The sequence below is a fragment of the Sarcophilus harrisii genome, chromosome 4 (genome assembly GCF_902635505.1).
Source record: "Sarcophilus harrisii chromosome 4, mSarHar1.11, whole genome shotgun sequence".
Lineage (NCBI taxonomy): Eukaryota > Metazoa > Chordata > Mammalia > Dasyuromorphia > Dasyuridae > Sarcophilus > Sarcophilus harrisii.
Genome location: NC_045429.1, coordinates 292,762,965 through 292,768,964, shown reverse-complemented (window position 1 = coordinate 292,768,964; position 6,000 = coordinate 292,762,965).

Here is a 6,000-nt window from a genome sequence, read left to right as displayed (position 1 = left end):
CAACTATTCTTGGATACTTTTTCCCCCAAAGGAGATGAATGGCATTTAGAAAGGCCCCAAATAATTGGAACATTTAGGGAGAACTTAAAACTAAACTCCTGTCCTTGATTTCCACTTTAGAGTCCCTTGTCCTGAAATCTTCTGTAAAAGAATCTGGATCTCAGGTATCAATGTTTATTATGATCTTCTGGGAAGAAGAGAAGCTCCTGTTCCCTAAAGTGATTGATGAGGTTAATGGCAGCCAGAGAGTTGTTGAAATCACCTTATGGTCAGCACACAGGTTCTTTATGAAAGAATTCATGAACTCAAATTATTAATTGGCAAAAATGAATGTTTATTGTTGGATAGGAAGCCAGTTTTGCTAAAAGACTGACTTCTTTAGTAGCAAAGTCCTATTAGGGAAATGAAGGCTGACACTGAGAAGAGAATGCCTTCTTAGCGGGCAGGGTTCTAGAAACAGAGTAAGCTGCTTTGGACCTTCTTCAAGGAGTGGGTTTAGAACTGGGAAAACATTTTTTACTGAAAAAGGTTTTGATAAAGGCCTCATTTCCAAAATATATAGATTTAAATTTATAAGAAATCAAGTCATTCTGCAATTGATAAATGGTTAAAGGATATGGACAGACAATTTTCAGATGAAGAAATTGAAACTATTTCTAGTCATATGAAAAGGTGCTCCAAATCATTATTGGTTAGAGAAAGGCAAATTAAGACAAGTCTGAGATACCACTACACACCTCTCAATTTGGCTAAGATGACAGGAAAAGGATGAATGTTGGAGGGGATGTGGGGAAACTGGGACACTGATACGTTGTTGGTGGAATTGTGAACGGATCCAACCATTCTGGAGAGCAATTTGGAACTATGCACAAAAAATTATCAAAAATTTATACCCTTTGATCCATCAGTGTTGCTACTGGGCTTATATCCCAAAGAGATTTTAGAGATGGGAAAGGGACACACATGTGCAAAAATGTTTGTGGCAACCCTGTTTGTAGTGGCTAGGAGCTAGAAAATGAATGGAGAATCATTCAGTTGGAGAATGGTTGAGTAAGTTGTGGTATATGAATGTTATGGAATATTATTGTTCTGTAAGAAATGACCAGCAGGATGATTTCAGAGAGGTCTGGAGAGACTTACATGAACTGATGCTAAGTGAAATGAGCAGAACCAGGAGATCATTATACACTTCAACAACACACTATATGATGATCAATTCTGATGGACGTGACTCTCTTCAACAATGATATGATCCAAATCAGTTCCAATTGTTCAGTAATGAAGAGAACCAGCTACACCCAGCAAAGAATTATGGGAAATGAGTGTAGATCACAACATAACATTTCCACTCCTTCTATTATTGTCTGCTTGCATTTTTGTTTTCCTTATCAGGTTTTTTTTTTAACCTTCTTTCTAGATCTGAGCTTTCTTGAGCAGCAAGATAATTGTATAAATATGTATATAAATATGTATACATATATTGTATTTAACATTAACATATTTAACATGTAGTCCAATACATGCCATTTAGAGGAGGGGGTGGGGAAAAGGAGGGAAAAAGTTGGAACAGAAGATTTTGCAAGGTTCAGTGTTGAAAAACTACCCATGCATATGTTTTGTAAATAAAAAGGTATAATTTTTTTTAAAGAAGAAGTGAATTTAGAAACTTCCCTTTAAAAGGAGTCTTAAAGTTTCAGGTTGAAAAGGAAGCCAAGTTCCCAGGTTTAGATGCTTATCGGTATCTGGCCCAGATCTCCTATTGAAATTAACAACACTTCAAAGGGGTACTTTTTGACCAAGATTTCTAATTGAATCAAAGGGTCTGGCATCCTCAAAAGATAACTTATCTGGGGGGGATATTCCTTCCGCAGGAGGGGCTGAAACTCCAAAAGGGATCACAGATCAAAAGGGAACACAGTTTTATAGTGATAATTTGAACATGGGCTTTGGCATTTTTTTGGATGACTGGGGATTTGGATAAGAGGGAATTGAGAAAGATTATAAAATTCATTTCAGCAAACATTTAGCAAACAGCCCATTATTTGATAAAGTTAAATGGTATAAGTCTTCACCAATCTCAAATTCTACTTGGGGAGTCAGAAAGGGAAACCTGTACACAAATAAATAAAAAACAAAATATAAAAAACAAAGTAATTTCAAAAGGAAGGGAGATTTAACTTTGAGGGGTTGGGAGAAGGAGTCAGGCAAGACCTTCTGTAAATAATGGCACAAGCTTTATTTATTTGGGAAAGCTAAATGGTGCAAAGAATACTGGTCTTAGAGTCCCAAGCTGGGATCCCAAGCTTAGATCCCAAGCTGGGAAAGAGGGATAACCAATCTCAAAAACCAAAAAGCCATTTCATATTTACAATTAAAATTTGGCTAAATTATATATAATGTATCAGTACCCATTTTTTTTTTTTACTTTTTTTAAACCTTTTTTGGGGTGCTTTTTATTTTTCCCTCCTACTCTTACAAATGTGCCTTCCCACCTCACCTTAGGAACACTTGTTGCCTGCCTTTGTTCCAAAAGTGAAAAAAAAAAAAACAACCCACCCAAAATAGTTCAGCAGAGCCCACTGACACATCAGCTGCATTTGATAGCATATACAATATTACAACCCTATAGTTTGCCATCTTTTCAAAAAAAGAAGGCGGTGTTTTTCCTCATTTCTTCTCTAAAGAAAATTAGGGTTATTATAATTACATAGAGTTTAGTTGCTTTATTGATTTTTCTGTTTATATTGTTAATTTTTTTGGTAGGCTGTAATGATCTCTTCTCTAGAATATAATCATTCTCTGAGAGCATGTTTCTTGGGGAGCTTCTGGGGCAGCCTTAGTTTCAGTTCAGTGTAATAATCACCTCAAATACAGCCAGCTGTTAAAAGTTCAGATCCTTTATTGTCTCCTTCAAAATAGCTCCGGTTAGTTTTCTTAGAGGCCTGTCTCTCTTCTTGGTTCCAAGAGCTCCTGTTGCTAGTCCTTTGCCTCTTCCAGCTTCAGCCTTCTCTTCTCTCGAATCCTTCGTTCTGCCCAACTGAATCCTGGCTTCTCAATCTCCTCAAATGACTTCTGGCTGAGTCTCATCCTTTTATATGCTCTTTTAGAGGTGTGAACTCAAAAGTTGATTCCTCCTCCAAGAGTGGGATTGTGGGAGCTGTGACTTGTGAATCTCCTCCACTGAACTTGTGAATCTTGAGTACTAAATACATTAGTGAGCTAGAGAACTGCTAAGCACAATGCTAAAATTAGACAACTGACTTAACACTTGGTAAGAATCCTAACAGTAAACAAATAATATGTTTATTTTTCTTTATTACCCATATTTGTTTTTTAATTTGTTTTATTAAAAAAAACAGAATAAGAAAAAAGAATAGGAATACAAAACAAAATTAAAGAGAACATTGTCTTGTGCCCGGCAGAACATCAAAGATTCTCTTTAATGCTTTCCCTCAGTTTATTATTCCCTTCTTATCCTATATATAACATTTTTAAGATAGCTGGTGGTACAATGAATAGAGAGAGAGGTTTGAATTCAGGAAGATCTAAATTCAAACTGCCATAAGATATGCCCTACCTGTGTGACTCTGGACAAGTCATTTAATCCCTGTTTCATTTGTAAAATGAGGATAATAATAGCACTTAACTCACAGAGTTTTTTTGAATATCAAATGAGAATATTTGTAAAGCACTTAGCACAGTGCCTGGCACATAGTAGCCTGACACATAAATACTATTAAAAGTCATTCACATATTTTCTCCTCCATTAGACCATGAACTGATCTTTTGCCTTATACCTATCATCATTACTGTTCATGGAACATAGAAGATGTTTAAAAAATGTAAGGAATCACCTTTTGTCAGAACAACAGTGCTAGATTAGAAGTACAGCATGAGGAATATATTTTCAGATGTAACCAATAAATGGATTATCTTGCTCCTCTATACTTGTTTGTTACAAAAGAAGGCTTTTATTTCGAAGAGTGTGGTGGCAAAGTTATATGAAGCAGTAGTGAGGATAGTGATGGTATTTACCAAAGGAAAAAGAAAAGCAAAAGCAAAGAGAGCCAATAAAACATTTTAAAAACACAATAAAAAGCTAAAAGAAGTTCAGAGGGAGACACAAACAAGCAAATTATTAGAAGTACCCCAAGTTAAATCTAATAAATATTCATCACAAAAGATTGTGCTATATATATAATAAAGTGTCATTATGTATAGTCATTTTTCTTGTTCTTCTTTTTATAAGGAAATTATCTTATTTGTTAGTGTTTATTAAGTCCATAAAAAAAAATTGATTTTGCTTACCCTCAAAGTAACAGCTCTGTGGTAAAAACAAACAAAAAAAAAATGGGAGAAGCTGAGATGGCATTAAAAAAAAAAAAAAAAAAACACCAGCACATGGAATGCTTATCAAAATCAATCCAATAGTAAATGGTCAAAAATAAAGTTCCGCATTTAAGAAGGCAGAAATTATGCATCCTGTATTTTCAGACCACAATGTAATAAAATTAGAATTAAATAACAATACAAGCAGAAGTCATAAAACTACAAAGTGAAAAACAGTATTAAAAATGATTTGGTGAAAAAAATCAGAAAGATCAATTGGCAAACATTTATTAAGTGCCTACTATATACCTGGCACTATGTTGGGCACAGGGAATACACAAAGACAAAACTAATACAGTACCTGTCCTCAAGAAGCCTATATTGTATGGTACGGTACTATATGTTTATAATTTAAGAATTACAAGGCCTTTACTAGACCTTGACAACTTCTCAATATAATATGCTATAGCTCTTTTTTTCATAGCCAGATTCCTAGCTAGAGCCATAAACACTCTTTACATTCATTTTCTTATTCATACCCTACCACTTAACTTTTTAATTTAATATAATCAAAATTATCTATTTTGCATTTCATAATGTTCTCTAGTTCTTCTTTGGTCATAAATTTCTTCCTTCTCCATAGATATGAGAGGTAGACTATCCATTGTTCTCCTAATTTGCTTATGTTAACATCCTTTATATCTAAATCATGAATCCCTGTCTTGATCAGTACCTAGCCTATCACTTAACTAAAGCCATTCCTTTCAAAGTTCTCAACAAACTCTTAAATGTTAAATCTGGTTTTTTCTCAGTCCTCCTACTGGAACTATGCTCAAAAAGTTATCAAACTGTGCATACTCTTTGATCCAGCAGTGTTACTACTGGGCTTATATCCCAAAGAGATATTAAAGAAGGGAAACGGACCTGTATGTGCAAAAATGTTTGTGGCAGCCCTTTTTGTACTGGCTAGAAACTGGAAATTGAATTTCCCATCAATTGGAGACTGGTTGAGTAAACTGTGGTATATGAATGTTATGGAATATTATTGTTCTGTAAGAAATGACCAGCAGGATGAATATGGAGAAACTTGGAGAGACTTACATGAACTGATGCTGAGTGAAATGAGCAAAATCAGGAGATCATTGTATGAGGATGTATTCTGATGGAAGTGGATATCTTCAACAAAGAGAAGATCCAATTCAGTTCTAATTGATCAATGATGGACAGAATCGGCTACACCCAGAGAAGGAACACTGGAAAATGAATGTGGATTACTTGCATTTTTGTTTTTCTTTCCAGGTTATTTTTACCTTCTGAATCCAATTTTTCTTGTGCAACAAGAGAATCTGCACACATATATTGTATATAAGATATACTTTAACATGTTTAACATGTATGAAATTGCCTGCCATCTAGGGGAGGGAGTGGAGGAGAGAAGGGAAAAGTTGGACCAGAAGTGAGTGCAAGGGACAATGTTGTAAAAATTACCCATGCATATGTTCTGTCAATAAAAAACTATAATTAAAAAAAAAACTCATACTTAAGAGAAACTCTGTAAGTGTAATTAATGAATGTGGGAAATCCTTTAGTGACTGTTCAACCATTATTCAACACCAGAGACTACATAGTGGAGAGAGTCCCTTTGAATGCTATGAATTAATTACTATCATT